Source organism: Meleagris gallopavo, chromosome 2 (assembly GCF_905368555.1).
Source record: "Meleagris gallopavo chromosome 2, MGAL_WU_HG_1.1, whole genome shotgun sequence".
NCBI classification, from domain to species: Eukaryota; Metazoa; Chordata; class Aves; order Galliformes; family Phasianidae; genus Meleagris; species Meleagris gallopavo.
In genome coordinates, this window is record NC_139405.1 from 79,473,796 (window position 1) to 79,489,894 (window position 16,099).

Here is a 16,099-nt window from a genome sequence, read left to right on the forward strand (position 1 = left end):
AGTTTCCATGGAAATAAGTAGGTGACATTACTTTCAGAGTGACTAATGTATTTGAGATGTGACAACTCAAGGTCCCAGATAAATGAACACCTAAAACATCTATGTAAATGAAGTCCAATTATTTTAATACTTTTTATGTGAAGGAAATGGGTTTGTGGTCTGCTGATTGATTAGCTGATAAAGTACTTTCAGTCAATAAAAATGATTCAGGGGGCCAATTATGTCTGTTTAGGCAGACAGGGACAGAATTAAAACTTAACTAGAGTTAATGATACAAAATGAAGTTAGACACCTTAAATATGAAATAAGATGCACATTTTTAAAATTGAGGGTCATCATGGACTGGCACCAGAACATCTGGATTTTCTTTTTAAAGTCTTTATATCCAGACACACTAAGACTACATATTTTACTTCATCTCTATTGCTGCTCAGTCTCATAGCTCTTTCTGGTGTTAAAAACTATACATTGCCCAACAGCATTATAAATCTATAAATTAAAACCTAAACATCGATCCTTAAATATGAAGTTCAGTGTTTAGATCTGAGATGTTTGAAGTGTAGCCTCTTCTGCAAATACATTTTGCTGAAGTTTCAATGATAAATAATGAATATTTATATTTTATAATTATATTACTGTATTAAGTGCTCACTGTTGTAATCTGCACTTCTGAAAGGGAGAATTAATTATTCAGAGAGTTTGGACTCAATAGAAATCCATGCATTTATAAACAGAAATCACACAGTTCTGCCTATTAGTGTCAGAATGGTCAATCTACAGATCAGATACACTGCCTACTCTTTAGCAGAAAGGTATTTTGTGGGAAAAAAAAGTACTTTTCAGAGAAGAAAAGTGACAAATGAGCAATTAAATCAGCAGAATGGAGAAGAAAAGAGGAAGGCCCATAAACGTATCTGCAGAGAACAGCTACCATCCTTCAAGGCTGGCCCTGAGCTAGAGCACCCTGCTACACCCATTCTGCTCTAGGCATGGCTCTGTGGTTCTGTCTGTACTGCACACCCACCATTCTCCAGCTTCCAGCAAGGCTTTTTTGCTCAAACACAAGACCAAGTAGATAGGAAAAGGGGGAATGGTTTAAACTGAGAAAGGGGAGATTTAGTTTAGATATTAGGAGGAAGTTTTTTACTCAGAGGGTGCTGACACTCTGGAACAGGTTGCCGAAGGAGGTTGTGGATGCCCCATCCCTGGAGGCATTCAAGGCCAGGCTGGATGTGGCTCTAGGCAGCCTGGTCTGGTGGTTGGTGATCCTGCACATAGCAGGGGGTTGAAATTAGATGAGTATTGTGATCCTTTTTAATGCAGGCCATTCTATGATTCTGTGACAGCTTCTGTCAGAAGCACAATGCTCTGACATCTGAGTGACTTTGGAGGGTATCTTACAAAGCAGTGGAGAAGCACAGCCCATCTGATAGCACCACAGTGCAGCCCACTATCTACATCCCGTTACGGAAAGAATCCTAGCTCCCACAGAGGTGCAGAGACGATGACCACAAAGGTAATATGTTTTTAAATGTGTTGTGCTTTATCTATGAAAATTCTGCTTGTTATTTTTACCATAGAACTGCGTAGCCTGGGAAGGACCTCTGGATGGAGGTCATCCAGTCCATCTCCCTTCCCAACATAGGATCAAATTGATTCCTGTGCAAGCTGATCTAACATTCTAATAGGGTCTACTGCCAAGTCACTTCCATTTCAATTATCTTCCATTAAATACATAGAAATAGACTGTTTTTCATTTCAGGATTAAGCCTCCTTTGCAATTCAAAACATTACATTCTATATAAGTCTCACATAAGCAGAATGTTCTCACCCAGAATTCACTGACTCATATCCGTACTGTCGTTGAGCTCTGCTAGCATTCTGAATGCGAAATTTATTTACAGAGCAATATGCACTCTCTATAAGGAGATGACTTCAACTAGTTACAGAGCCACAGTTTGCTAAGGACACGATATGCAGGCAGAAACTGGCTTGTACAGTTTAACATGCAGTGCTGTACAATGTTCAACTGGCAGTAACGATGAGATGCTGAGAGTATATTTTAGAAGGAAGAAATCTAATACTGTTTAAACACACCACATAAAGCTATCAATCCGCATTAAAAATACTATAAAACAAAGCAATAATTAAAAAACAATAAACAGGGATTTAGCATTTGTTTTGTTAAAACTATCATTTCTACTTAGACAAAAAGAGCTAATGTGAGAGAGTCCAAAATGTATATGTTCCTTTATCTCCGGACAATGTAATCACAAATACAAACAAAATATGTTTTATGAACTCTGTTTACATGAAACAATATTATTTCAATTATTATGCTATTGTTCCCCAAAATCATAATGGTTTTTAGAAGATCTGTACTAGCCACAAAGTAAAGAGGCCAAGCACGCTTTGGGTGAGCTTTAGATGGCTGTGTCATTCTATATGTGTTTATCACACTGTACAAGGAATATTCTGCTCAACCGAGAGACAAAAAAAACTGTCTCTTCCTCCATAAATTAAATGCCTGTGAACTATCAAAAAAGAAAGTGACACTGCATCCTCTCAGATCTATTTGTAAAGGAGTTGTGGTTTCATTTGTTCCCTTCCTTGATTAAAACTTCCTATGTTTTTGAAAATCTTAATTAGCAGATACCACGAGTGCTGAAAACTACATCCTTAAAGTTAACCTGCCAGTAGAATAAGGAGCAATTACATTTCTAGGTCTAACTGATTCAAAGAAATCAAGAACATTTTTCTCAGAAGCTCTCTCATTGAAGATCTTTTCTCAAAGCAGATGCACTTCTACCAAGACAAATTATTTCGGAGGGCTCTCTTTGCTTTATGTAGTTTCTACCATAAACCAACTATTTTCAGGGAATAGAAAGAATTATCACCTACTCTGGGCTGCTCCCAGCAAGACTCACAAACAGGTTGATCAACCATGCAATGGCCACCTAGGGAAGCACACTTTAGCCATGGTCTGAGGCTGCCTTTCATCTCTCCGTGGGAGTAACCTGCCCCAGCACACTGGAGACTGCATGAGGCAATCTTTTAGGCAACCTGATGGCACTCCTGCATTTCTCTTGAGACCAATTTTGAGAGCTGTTTAGGCATATCCAACAAATCTTTCAAAAATTTTTAATATTAATCTCCTATCTTCATAATGTACTAATAAGACAGGGGTATTTAACACTCTTTCTCATTCCTCTTGTGCGGGCAGTGCACACATAGTATAGCAGCTTATTCTAACTACCATCTGGTGTATCTGTGTGTTTAGCTTTACTGAGAGAGCTTTATGTGTGGGCTTGAAGGTTCCAGGGTTCAGACTCTGAAATGCTTTTAATAGAGAATTTTTTAGTTCTGTTTTAATTTGAGTCTGCTGAAGGACAAAGCAAAGACGTTATTTGCAGTAGGCAGTGAATCAGAGCTAAGCCTGAAATATAGAGATTTTGGTGATAAACAGAACTCTTTTAGTGCCCCATTAGAAGACAAGAATAAAACACCACCCTGCTGTCCTGCCTGGACTAGCTACAAAGGGGAGATACAGCACTTACTTGACTGCTGCGTATTGTTACTCTCAATAAATGGAAAAGGGAGTTGTGTAGTGCAGCTGCATAGCTGAAGCTGTAATATTTTACAGTGCTAAGCTAGAACTGAAACAGGGCAATGAGGGGAAGTAAAAATTGCTTGGCACTGCTTTTCCCCATACATGTAGCAGCAGCCAATTATGCCAGTAAATTACTCAAGAACATAAATAGTAGAGCAGTTTTCAACAATATAGAATTACAGAATCAGAAAGCTGGAAAGACCTACAAGATCATCTAGTCCAACTGTCCTCCCATTACCATTGCTACCTCAAGCCACTAAACCATATGTCATAGCTCCTCATCCAGACGCCTCTTCAACACTGCCAGGGACGGCGACTCCATCTCCCTAAGCAGGCCATTCCAGTGCCTGACCACTCTCTGAGAGAAAAAGTTTTTCCTTATGTCTAACCTAACCCTCTTCTGGCACAACTTGCAGCCACTTCTTCAGGTCCTGTTTGCTGCCTGAGAGAAGAGGCCAAACCTCTCTTCATCACAACCTCCCTTCAGGAAGTTGTAGAGTGCAACAAGGTCTCCCCTGAGCCTCCTCTTCTCCAGACTAAACAATCCCAGTTCCCTCAGCTGCTCCTCATAAGACTTGTGCTCCAGACCCCTCACCAATTTCATTGCCCTTCTCTGGACACGTTCCAGGGCCTCAATGTCTTTCTTGTAGTGAGGAGCCCAAAACTGAACATAATGCTCGAGGTGCAGCCTCACCAGCGCTGAGTACAGAGGAGTGATTACCCTTCTGCTCCTGCTGGCCACGCCACTTCTAATGCAGGCCAGGATGGCATTGGCCCTCTTGGCTGCCTGGGCACACTGTTGGCTCATGTTCAGCCAAGCATCAATCAACACTCCCAGGTTCTTTTCCTCTTCATAGTCATCCAGTCACTCAGGCCCAAGCCTATAGCGAATATATTAAAGAGAACATGGCAGTAGCAGCAAATGTTAGGATGTGTAGAATCAGTGCAACATAAGAATATGGACATTCTTTGTATTAATTTAGCTAAAAGCTATGTCAGGGCACTATTTAACCAGTAAACTAGCAGTCCAACTTAACTCCTGTTCAGTAAGTCATTGATATTACAGTTTCAATGCCAAAGTGACGATGAAAAGCAGAAAATTGAACAGGACAGGAGAAACAAGAACCAGATGCACAGTCTGTGCTACCAAAGAAATCAAGAAACATACGAGGAGAAGGTTTCCATAATATGCAGTAGAATGTTTTTATGTCTCCCAGGGAAGTAATACTAGTAGAAAAATCCTACTTTAGGTTATGAAGTCAGATATCTTAACAGCAGTGAATAAGCCATTTAGTGAGTCTTGCTAGCACTTGAAAATCCTTGCCCCAACATGCATCAAACATAGGGCTAAAACGCTCTCACTCTGACTTATTCAAAGAGCAAGGTTACCCATTAGGCTTGCCCAAGAGTATCAACAAGCCAAGTGATTAGTCCATCTTGGAATTTGCTACTGAGTTTAATTTGTATATGCATACATTAAAGAATTTTTAGTAACCCTTATGCATGCTGGTTGGCACTGTCCGTTACTAAGTCAGGTACTTCCCATTGCAGCACCTTAACCTTCTTTTTCTCCAACACTGCCAACTGAAATGGATAGAAATTTTCCAGGCCAGATGTCTGCTTGAGATCACATCTTAATGGAAAAATTCCAGAACAATTCCGCTGGGAACATAGCCAGATGAAAATATATATTTAAATATCAAATGCATTTCTCTTTCATTACAGAAGTCTTACTGGCCCCCCTGACTCTGCAAAAGTCCATGAAATTTCACAGGACCAACCTTTCTCATCAAGAATGTGCCTTTTGCCCCCCCATGTAAAACTCACCCTATATAATTTCAAAGACTTTGCAAAGTCAGGGTTTGTTGTTCTGTTGCCCAACAGAAACTTGCCAAAGTTCCAGAAGTTTTGAAGGTAAGGTTTCTGAAGGCATATCTTCACTAAGAATACTTGAGCCACTTGCTGCTCCTGCTGACAGAAGTGCAACAAAAATAGCAGAAAGCACAAACTAGAAATTTTAAGAAAAAAAAAAAAAAAGCTTTCTGAAAGCAACAAAGCAGAGGAGAGGGCAAACATGAGGAAAAGAAACAAAAACAGAGTCTTAGCCAGAAACTATCTGAATATCTTTGGAGCTGTGTGAAAAGATGCTCTGTGTTCAGGAAAAGGATACCCTGTGAATTTCTTTGCAAATAAACCTAGCACCAAACCTTCTCATCAGATCTTGCTTCTTACAGAATTTTAGCTAAATGGGTGAAAAGAAGCAATAAATTTTATTGCAGCACAAGATCCCTTTTTTCTAGGAGCATGATTTTCTTCAGGATATGTACTCTAAATTTTTAATTTAGTTTGAAGGATATGTTGCTAATGATCACCAGTATACAGAATTCATACCATCTGAACATTAATGTTAGTAATCCTGTCAGAATTTTTTTTAAGCTTTCTATAATTAATAACAGTTATTTAAGGAGGTTGTGGATGCCCCATCCCTAGAGACATTCAAAGCCAGGCCGGATGTGGCTCTGGGTAGCCTGGTCTAGTGGTTGGCAACCCTGCACATAGTGGGGAGATTGAAACTAGATGATCATTGTGGTCCTTTTCAACCCAGGCCATTCTATGATTCAGAAATTATGGATATTACAGAGACAACTGTCAATCACTGTAGATCTCTTTCTTGGCATTCTCTTTTTGCTCTTCTGCTTGAAACTACTTTTGTTAATAAAAGTGGATTTATAGTGTATCATAAACAAGCATATTTAAATCTTACCATAATATGAGTAGCATGTTGTCCCAAAAAGGCATGGGCTGTCAGATTTGAGTACAAATGCAATTTGATTGTCTCCAGCGGTCACGCTCATGAAATTGAATATAATTTGTCATGATTGGCAACTTTTGTTCAAAAGTTCCCCAGTACAATAGAGTACAGAGCTGCTGTCAAACTCCGCTTTTTTTCAGTGACATAAGTTCAAGGGTGAAGGGAACAACAACTTAGTTTTATCAGCTCTGGTCTTAATATTTCAAGACATGGCACATAGTCCACCACTGCTTTTAGAAGCAGACTCTTCTGAGAAAGCATTTCTCAGGATCAATTTCCAAATAGAGGAACAAACAAGTAAATTCTCTTTCTGTCAAAAATTATGCTTCTTTCCCAAGGAGCATAATTAACTATAACAGTGCAAGTCAATTAGAATTTGTTAGCTGTAATGTGGCACTATCTGACAAAACCTCACAACGTGCAAATGTGTCTCCATTCAATACCAAGTCTCTGCTACCTTGGTGTTTTTGTGCCATCCTCCATTTTGTGGTGTAGCTTTTCCCTGAAGTTGGCAGCATCAGTAGCTATTGCTCTCTAAAGGAAAGAAGCAGGAGTTAAAGGAAAGATTTTATCTTAAATAATTGAGGTTTGCATTTCTTTTTCCACATAGCAGGATATTTCAGCAATTGCTGATTGATTTTCAGGCAGTTGCAGCAAGTAGATTTGACCACTGAAATCAAGAGGGCAAAGACAGTAGAGTAAGAAGAGGGACTGCAGAGAAAGTGGAAAACTTTATGAAAGTGATAACGGAGTACCCTGCTGGGTAAGCTTCTTTATTATCTTAGCTCAGCTCAACTGCAACATAATTGAAAGCAGGCCTATTTGCTGTAGGCAAGCTCCAGCCTGACTCTTGCATGGTCCACTTGATGTCTGAGACTGCTCGACCCCAGTACTATCCACGCCTATCCATTTGCCATAGATACCAGTTTTGAAAATTTTGTCTGTAGACCTGCTGTCCATGAAAAAGGACTAAAACAATGATGACAAATATTTCTAACTTTAAAAAAAAATAAATATGTTAGGGCTATTGCTTATACGTTGCCTTTTGATGAAAGCTTTTACACACATGAGCAACTTCCAGACTGGCATCTTGGAGTGTGAGGTAACTCTTACTTGGTAATACAAGCAGCACAATTAATCACAAGGATATCATCTTTGCACAAATTCTGCCTCTCTGCTAGGAAAGAGAGCGCAAAATTGCACTAGTTTATATCACAGAATCACAGAATTGTAGGGGCTGGAAGGGACCTCTAGAGATCATCGAGACTAACCCCCCTACCAAAGCAGGTTCCCTACACCAGGTCGCACAGGTAGGCGTCCAGGCGAGACTTGAATATCTCCAGAGAAGGAGACTCCACAACCTCCCTGGGCAGCCTGTTCCAGTGCTCTGTCACCCTCACCGTAAAGAAGTTCTTACACACATTCGTGCAAAACTTCCTATGCTGCAGCTTATGTCCGTTTCCCCTCGTCCTGTCTCCACGTACCACTGAAAAGAGACTGGCCTCACCACTATGGCCACCACACCTCAGATATTTATAAACCTGGATCAGGTCCTCTCTCAGTTGTCTTTTCTCAAGGCTAAACAGACCCAGTTCACTCAGCCTTTCCTCATAGGGGAGATGCTCCAGGCCCTTCACCATCTCTGTGGCCCTCCGCTGGACTCCTTCCAAGAGATCCCTGTCTTTTTTGAACTGGGGAGCCCAGAACTGGACACAGTACTCCAGATGAGGCCTTACCAGGGCAGAGTAGAGGGGGAGGATCACCTCCCTCGACCTGCTGGACACGCTCTTCTTAATGCACCCCAGAATGCCATTGGCCTTCTTGGCCACGAGGGCACACTGCTGGCTCATGGCCAACCTGTCGTCCACCAGGACGCCCAGGTCCCTCTCTGCAGAGCTCTTCTCCAGCAGCTCATCCCCCAGCCTGTATTGGTGCATGCAATTATTCCTCCCTAGGTGTAAGACCCTACACTTGCTTGTGTTGAACCTCATCCGGTTTCTTACTGCCCAGCTCTCCAGCCTGTCCAGGTCTTGCTGAATAGCAGCACAGCCTTCAGGCGTGTCAGCCAATCCTCCCAACTTCGTATCATCAGCAAACTTGCTGAGGGTGGCCATTATCCCCTCATCAAGGTCATTGATGAAGATGTTGAACAAGACCGGACCCAGCACAGACCCCTGGGGGACACCACTGGTCACAGGTCTCCAGCCAGACTCTGCACCACCAACGACGACCCTTTGCGCTCTGCCAGTCAGCCAGTTCTCAACCCACCTCACTGTCCACTCGTCTATTCCACACTTCCTCAGCTTTGTTATAAGGATGTCGTGGGAGACAGTATCAAATGCCTTTCTAAAATCAAAGTAGACTACATCTACCGCTCTTCCCCCATCCACCCAGCATTCCCCATCCACCCAAAAATATACAGGTTTCTTATCTGTCTCTGAATTGTCTCTAACCATTCACAGGTTTGTTGGCAAGAAATTTTCTCATTCCCACAGGTATCAACTTAAAACTTTCGGTCTGTTTCTCCATTACTATTCTTCAGTAAGCTATTCACGGAATGAAATGAAATCTTACTCCAAGTGAAATCAATGGGCAGAGTTTGAACAGGATTTTCCTAGGGTCTTCTTCCCAAGTGATTTGAACATGTTATGTTATTCAAATTCACTTGTCACTTCACAATTTCTGCAGCCTCTTGGTATGAATTGAACTTTTTTTCCTTTTTTTTTTTCCCCCATCAGAATTAAAGCTTATCATGACATAGACTAGATTTGTCTTCATTGTAAAGCCTTCAAATAGCCTTGTGCAGATCCTACAAATAGCCTCCTCTTTCCCTTTAGCTGGAGGGAGAAAACTATTAGAATTTTTTCTTCTGCTTACAAGTACCCTAACTTCTCACTTAACATACTTGTTGTTAACATATATTGGACACTCCGCCACTATCCTTTTCTGTCTTGTCTCTTTGTCTATTAAATTCTTCCCAGAAAAGTTATAAACTTAAATGAATATTTCAGAGATGTTCAAAGGTATGGCAATATCCTATAGCACACATTTCATGCTAACAAATGACAAACTCCCACTTTGTTTAACAAGTAGTTTGTAATGTTGCTAAGCAAGACAGAACCACTGAAATCCTGGCTTTCTGGTGGATCTTTATTTTTCGTATTCCAGACCCAGGATTGAGGGTAATCACCCTCCCTGCACTGCTGACTGAAGACCAGCTGGAGAGCATAGCTCAAACTCAACTGGTAAGCCTCCAGCTTTCCAGGAGAGACTACATTTTATGGCTTATCTGTACCTTTGTACAAACAAGGAGCATGTTAAGATTATCAGACTTCCAAAGAAAAGCAGACTGGGACAAAAGGGAAGAGAGAAAAATAATTAAGACATATGATATTGAGCAAGGAAGTAATAAAAAGGAAGGGAATTCTCCCAGGAACATGAAGTAGCAGTGTGAAAAATGTGAAGAATATATATATCTAAGGTTGAACTGTTGTAATAATGTAATGTACAACTGTCACGGACTGAAGAAATAAGACAGGTAGTTACAATAAAACATTCTTTAATACTATCTCTGAGGTGGAAGACAAATAAGAGCAAAAATAGTCATTATGGGTATATCTGTTTCCTTAACTAATGACTTTATGCCAGAAGAAAAATAATCAGATTCTTTTATGCATCAGATTAATTGCATTTCAAATATCAAATCTTTCTTATAATTGTGAGCATGTGAAACCTTTATCTCCTTTTTCTGGTCATATCCTCACTTCTCAGACATCTTCTAATGATAGTCTCTCTTTATTCTATCCTGACATTTCCTTTTTTTCCCCCCCCCCACACTATTACCAAATCACTTAATATTTGATATACTGATACATAATACATTGATTTATTTTCATATATATGATTAAGAACACTTAGAAAAAAATCAACAATAAAAGCATAAGTTGTTTATTAGTCAGTTCATGCTTTCAATTAGTATAGTATGTTTCTTATGTTAGCAAAGAACGAAGAAATTGACAATTAAGGCTGTTATAACATCTGAGATTACCTTTTTATTGGCTTGTGTCTTAGTATCCCATTAATAAGAATTTTTACACTCTTTCTGCTCATGCCATGTGTGTTTCAGTTAAGTAAAGTTTCTACTAAACAGCAAGAAGACAAAATATTCTCTTTAAAAAAAAAAAAGACTTGCTACTATTCTAGAGAGAATGGATTGAATTCTATGCTGCATGGTCAAAGCTACAGTAGAAAGAATCATCCTCATTATAAAGCAATGCCTTCGGGCTAGAAAACTGTCACATTAAGAAAATAAATGTCTGTATGGTATTTAGATAGTGAAATGTCTTTCACTTTTTAACTGACACGTTTAAGTAGCATACAGCATGCTACATTTGAAAAAACTTACACATAAACTTGCTGGAAGCACAGAAAGTGGGATTGAATGTATTGCATGTATGGGAAGAGAATCCAAATTTATGATGGAAAAAAAGTAGAATGTTTTTAATTGCAATAGTTTGATTTTGGGACATGAACAGTACATTGCTTTTGATTTTTTAGTTAATATAGTAACAAAGAAATGCATTTACTAGGTTAGAGGAACAATTGCAGTAAATGTCTGAGGTAATTGTAACATTTACAATGGACAAAAATTCAGCTTTTATCTCCACAAATTAATTTTTGAGGGCAGAAGCATCTGAAAACACATCTTGATCATTCTAAGAGCACAGTAAAACTACATGTCAGTTTTGAAGTGTAATGATACTAGCTAAAGCATTAGTTAATAATTTAAGAAAATGTCTATGAGATCATGTAGCCCAGGGCAGCAGTGTAGCTGTTGGGCTCCTACTCATCCTGCAGTGACTGTCCCTGCTCCATTGCAGCTTCTTTGTTTCTTGATGCTGTGGGGTACTGTAGTCCACCATGTGAAATGCCTTTTAGTTATGACTAGCTTTTTTATTTACAAGTAAAAACAAATTTCAAAAACAAAACAAAAATCTAAGCTTACCTCATAGCCTTTTGACGTATCACAGTCATCAGCAACAACAGCATGCCAGACCACAGACGCTAACTACCCTGTTGAAAAGGTTAATCCTGCTGCCTATGACAATATCCAACTGTTGTGAATACAAAAGTCACTTCCCAGCCTGCTAGTTCAGTTGTACATGCCATAGGTGAGATCCGGGGGTGATTCAGTCCCTGCCTGGGACAGAAATCCAAGAAAGCAGGTTTAAGTAGAGCCTCAGGGTACACTTCCTTCCCTAGGGCTGGAAGATTGGGTACCACAGTTCAAAACCACTGGAAGGTTTCCATGCACCCAGTCTTGCAGCTAAGTTGAGATTTGGGAACGAGGGAAAGAGATAAGAATGGGCAAGACTTTGATAACAAAGGATTAGCTTTCTGAACAGAGACAAGGTTTAGTAATATTTAGGAAAAGTTGGACTAAGAAACATTATTCTTAGTATTACACATTATCCCAGATTTACAGAAGCATCCAACTTCCATGTCTACTTCCAAAGCTTAACTATACTCTTCTTTCTAAATGACCATTTTCTTAAGAAGTAATTAAAAAATATACATTAATTTTGTGGGTAACAAGAATAAAATAACTTACAGATCTTGGTGCTCCATGTAATTACTTCTGGTTAGCTTTTCATTGTTCAAGGATTCTTCCATATCACAAGTAGGCCATGCATTGTTACAACTGCTTACAACAGTAGATGTGTCAACATACTTCTGCAAAATGTCTGTTCATTATGAAAAAAAGTCAATATAGCATCTAGAAGTTTTTTGCAAAGCAAAAGTACTCGCACTGAATCACTGCAATTATGTTCAATATTCCTGGAAAAAAAAAACTGACTATATCTTCTTAAAAATCAATGAGTAAAATATTCACAAGAGAAAAAGAAAGATGTGTACATTGCCTAGATGAAAGTTGAAACTGATTTTGATCAGTTTCTAGGATTTCTTGAGCTCAGAGAGGATCCTTACTGCCCTGTACACTAATGGACTGCTGTGCACATTCTCAATCACCTCCCAGATGAGAAGTGTTTTATTTTCTTATAGATATTCAGCAGAAGAATTTTCTCCTGTCATTTGTTAGGGCGTATTGGAATGACAGAACTGGCAAAAAGGACTTCTATTAGCTCAACACTTCCAGTCATTTGGATTTTACTTTATGTCAGCTGTAACCAAAGACAGGGCAAGACAATCTTTCCAGGAGGAAAGAAAAAAGCCCTTGTAGGGTTATAATTAACTGAATGCTAACTTTGAGTATTTATATTGTTTGTATTCATAACATTTACCACATTATCTTTGTTAGTGCTTAAAAATTTGCTTCTGCTTACAGATATTTTGTCCCATTGTAGCACTACAGCAAGCTGTACTATAGGTGCCTGTTTTAGCAGAGTAAACTTCAGTTAGAATCTGTTCACTATCTACTCTCAGTGATTCCTAGTTCTAGTATATAATTTACTGGCACCATGTCTGTAGTACACAGAGCAAGTCAGATTATGAAGTACTTGCTGCTGTTCTTGTAATGCAGAAGTGTCCATTTTTACTCATAATGATTGCATGTCTAAAATCTTATACAGCAAATAGTGAGAAAACATAACCGGCTACATATTTCTCAAAATCTTGGATGGTTAGTGAAGGAATATGTTTTGCAGTCTCATAGGCCTTCATGGACTCTGACTTCTCACACAAAAATGATGCGCCCAATTATCCATTCCCTTCAGCATCTGGCTATAATGAGGATCCAGTATGTCAGTGAGTGATATCTCAGTACCCTTAGCTTCCTCATTAATATTACCCAGGTTGTCCTTAACTCTACAAGATGATCAACTGATTATTCTGTCAAATAATAGGAAATTAATTCAAATAGGTATTTAGATTCATGCCTTATCTTAAACCAACATTTATATTTCTTGTTCGATTGCAGTCACAGCGCAGCTTCATCCTAACTGCATCTAGCTGCACAAGCCCTAGGTTAGTCATTAAATAGCCAGTGTAAATGCAAAGAAGCATATGTCTGGTGGCTTCATGACTGCAAACATGACCGGCATAAGCTACTTCAAAAACATCCACTGATATGTTTTTGAAATGAGAGCTATTCATCCTCTGCTTTACATCTACTTTCTTCCTTTCAGGTAAGATTTCAAAAGATGCTGTAAGCTCAAGTGGCCTATTGAAAGGTTTTAAGTTGTCTTAAGTAGGGAGATTTATCAGGCTCATGATTGACAGATAGTAACAAGTCTCAAAAGATTTATTGAGCATGAGACCCTTTGGTCTCCAAGAGCTTGTTATATTATATCTAATACGTAAAGGCTACAGACTGCAAAGCAGAGAAATCTTTAATGATTCTTGTTTGTTTTTTTGGGTTTGTTTGTTTTTAAAAAAAAGAGGTCCTGAATTGGAGCACTGAATAAGAGTGATCAACAATGCCAAACAACAGTGATTGAAATACAGTCCACAAAAAGTTTCTGTAGATTGCACAGTGTTCATTGTTGTAGCATCTAACTTCCAGACACTTTGCCTTTTCAGATGAATCTGTAGATAGCCTTCAGGTGATGAAGAGCCCTCTAAAAACTATCACAGGAAGGAATCCACAGAGACCACCCAGCTTTAAGCATGAGAGAAGAAAGAGTGTCCCTTCAGTTGACTCCAGTCCTGGAGGTACTTGAGGATTCATTGATCTGAAATCCCTCCCAAATCAGCACACCGAAGTTACTTCTTCAGAAAGTGAGCTAGGTATTTCATCCCAAGCAGTTATTCCCTTTAGTCAATTGCTTTTACTCATCCAGTGGATATGAAAGCTTCAATTCTCTACTGATCTCACATAGACTTGATCAAATATTTCTAGTCTTGCAGCAATGTGTGCTAATTACTAATGGGGAATACCTGTTTTTTGACTCATTGAAACTATTTCTTCTCTCCCAGAACATAAAAAAAAAATAATGGTTCTTCCCCCCAATTTGTGCAAAAGGCTCTCATCAATATGCTACTGAATGAAAGGGGAAGCAAGGATTACTGAGAGAAATCCAACATGCTATGGGTGGACCTCTCACCTGCCATCAGGTTCATAAAAGTAATGTTGCTATTCAGAAAGAAAAAAATTATTAATATAATAACAGACTACACTTAAGCAGCAATACAGTTTTCTTCAAGCCCTGCTAAATCCTGTGATCACGAAGGATGAATTTTCCCCTTTGGAGTTCTGTCAGCAATTGGAAACATCAGACACTGGATGTTAGCACGTGAATCATCTTTTCTCTCTATGTACCCGACCTAAAATAATCTTCATGATTTTGATGCACTCCCACTCTTAATGCAGTTTTCTACAGGACACAAAGAAGAGATGGGAGGTGGCCATCAACTGTCTGCATCTGCAGCAAAAGAATCCCAGCAAAGATCCCAGTATAAAACTCATTAACTCTGAGCTAGGAGTAAATTCTAGGTAGTCTAGAGTAATACAAATGGGAATTAGTAAAATCTCTAGATATTTTCTGGATTCAACCATGTTCTGAAATTTTAAGAGGTAAAATGCAATTTTGAAACAATTATTTTAAATGCTTTATCCTAATCGTGCCCAAAACATACATTCATTGGAAGACAAAATTAATTAAAATGTGGCTTTCATTCCCTATATCTAATAATAGATTCCTAGAATGGGTGAGGTTGGAGGGGAGCTTAAAGGCCACATAGTTCCAACCTCTCTGCCATCAGCAGGGTTGCCACTCACCAGATCAGGCTGCCCAGGTCCCCATCCAACCTGGCCTTGAGTGCCTCCACAGATGGAGCGTCCACAAGTTCCCTGGAAAACCTGTTCCAGTGACTCAACCACCACCTGAGTAAAAAAATTTCCTCCCATAATCTAAATCTCCCTTCTTTTAGTTTAAAACTATTCCACCATGTCCTGTCGCTATCTGCCCAAGGTCTCCCAGTTTGCACTCGTATCTGGGATTGCCTCAGCCTAAGTGCAGCACATTGCATCTGGCCTTGTTGAATCTCATTGGGCTCATAGTACTACTGCCATTTACAGATCAAATTCAACATACAGTATGAAAACTACACATTATGAAACCAGCGTACCCTGTACCGAGGATGTCACTATTTTCCTTCTTTTTCCTAGCTCTCTGGAATCTGTTTGTCCATGAGTAATGAAAATACATAGACTAAATCAAACACTTAATTTTAAATTAAAGAAACAAAATTCCTACGGATTTAAACCTTTGCTCTGTGTGCTGCTAGTAAAGCATAAACATACAGGCAGAAAATCTTAATTTTCTATGGCCGCTTCCATTCTTTTTAAGGCCAAGGCAATGATTTCTTTTGGAAACCCAGGGAATGAACTACAAGTTGCAAGCCACGTAAATTGCTTACCTATTGATTAGCCAGTAGAAAGTGCACATTCACAAAGAGTGAATCAGTTTTGCATAGAAGCACTTTGAGTTTAACAATAAATGTCAAGTATAATTTGAGATTAAAAACAGAAAAGGAAACGACTGTCTTTAAACGTAATCTGACAGCTCAAATACATTTGTCAAACCTGAAGGAGACTAATAATATCCTATTTAGGCAAATGTGACAAATGTGCTGGAAATGGTTCATCCTCGTTTTTACAAAAAATTTTCAGTGCCTCAATGACAATCACTGGAAAGAACGTGGCAAACTAGCTATTT

The 16,099-nt window shown here is 39.1% G+C and overlaps 1 long non-coding RNA gene across 3 annotated transcripts in view; it reads right to left on the reverse strand.

The window, feature by feature from the left end:
* LOC146545052 (uncharacterized) overlaps positions 1 to 16,099 on the reverse strand; it is a 58,851-nt gene that overhangs the window by 19,006 nt on the left and 23,746 nt on the right. The window contains exon 4 of one of the 3 annotated variants that reach the window (XR_014881771.1): positions 12,040 to 12,166. The exons of the other annotated variants lie outside the window; for them this stretch is intronic. This is a non-coding gene — a long non-coding RNA (uncharacterized LOC146545052). Of the gene's footprint in view, positions 1 to 12,039; positions 12,167 to 16,099 lie in introns of those variants that run through there. 3 annotated transcript variants of the gene reach the window in all.